The sequence below is a fragment of the Apium graveolens genome, chromosome 4 (assembly GCF_009905375.1).
Source record: "Apium graveolens cultivar Ventura chromosome 4, ASM990537v1, whole genome shotgun sequence".
Taxonomy (NCBI): domain Eukaryota; kingdom Viridiplantae; phylum Streptophyta; class Magnoliopsida; order Apiales; family Apiaceae; genus Apium; species Apium graveolens.
This window is the reverse complement of record NC_133650.1, coordinates 89,019,706-89,021,057: the sequence shown is the minus strand read 5'-3', so window position 1 is coordinate 89,021,057 and position 1,352 is coordinate 89,019,706. Positions and strand designations below refer to the sequence as shown.

At 41.9% G+C, this 1,352-nt stretch overlaps 1 non-coding gene across 1 annotated transcript; it reads right to left on the bottom strand.

The window, feature by feature from the left end:
- Positions 1-225: 225 nt before the first annotated feature.
- LOC141722107 (small nucleolar RNA R71) lies at positions 226-332 on the bottom strand. The gene has a single exon (XR_012575138.1). It is a non-coding gene; the product is annotated as a small nucleolar RNA R71 (small nucleolar RNA).
- Between the last annotated feature and the right edge of the window lie 1,020 nt (positions 333-1,352).

Genomic DNA, 1,352 nt, shown 5'->3' with positions numbered 1-1,352 from the left:
TTAATGGAAGATTCCAATATGCACATTAGGGATTTCATTAAGATCTGTGACACCTTCAAGTTCAACGATGTTTGTGAAGATGCTGTGAAGCTGAGACTGTTTCCATTCTCTATGAGGGACAAGGCTAAGAGCTGGTTACACTCTCTACCAGCTGGTTCAATTACTACTTGGGAGGATCTTGCTCAGAAATTTCTTACTAAATTCTTCCCTATGGCAAAGACAGCTGCACTCAGGAATGCTCTGACTCAATTTGCGCAGCAATCAGGAGAATCTTTATATGAAGCTTGGGAGCGCTACAAGGAGATGCTTAGGAAGTGTCCTCATCATGGAATGCCTGATTGGAATCAATTGTTTTTACAATGGGTTGGGAGCACAGTCCAGACCCATGCTTGATGCAGCATCAGGTGGAGCATTATGGGCAAAGAGCTATGAGGAAGCTTATGATCTAATTGAATTGATGGATGCTAATGAATATCAGTATCCAACCCAGAGATGTCCACAGGGCAATGTAGCAGGAGTTCTTGAAGTGGATATAACTATAGTTATCACTGCTCAACTAAAGGAGTTGTCTATGAAGATCGATTCTCTGGCTAACTTGGGTGTTAATCAGATAACCAGTGTTTGTGAGCTATGTGCAGGTTCGCATGCAACGGAGCAATGCGCTATATCTATTGACTCAGCTCAGTTTGTGAGCAACTTTCAGAGATCGCAGCAACCAATTCCAGACACTTATCATCCTGACAACTGGAATCATCCTAACTTCAGCTGGAGCAACAATCAGAATGCGATGCAACAGCCATTCCAGCAGTTTGGAAATAAACAATTCAACCCTCCTAGTTTTCCGTAACAATTTGCACCAAGACAAGAACTCCAACTTCAACAACAAACTCATGATGTAAGACTTTCTTCGAATAAAAAATCTGAATTGGAGGAGTTGAGGCTTATATGCAAAAACTAGGCTCTTATATGCCAAAGCCAGGCTATTTTTATCCAGAATCTGGAGAACCAGATAGGACAAATTACTAACGCTTTATTGAATCGACTACCATAAATGCCTTCTAGTGATACAGAAGTTCTAGGCAAGAGGGAAGCAGAAGAGCAGGTTAAGGCAATTACATTATGGTCTGGGAAGGGTGCAAGCCCTGAAAAATCTCAAGTTCCAGAATCTGAAGTTTTGGCTGAAGAAGCTGTGCTGAAAGAAGCAGAAGTGGAATCAAGGAAGAAAATTGTGGAACACACTCCTCCTGAGGGTAATACAGGGGAGAAACAGGTCTATCCTCCACCTCCTTTTCCTAAAAGGATGCAAAAGCAGAAGTTGGATAAGTAATTTGCTAAGTTTCTGGAGGTGTTCA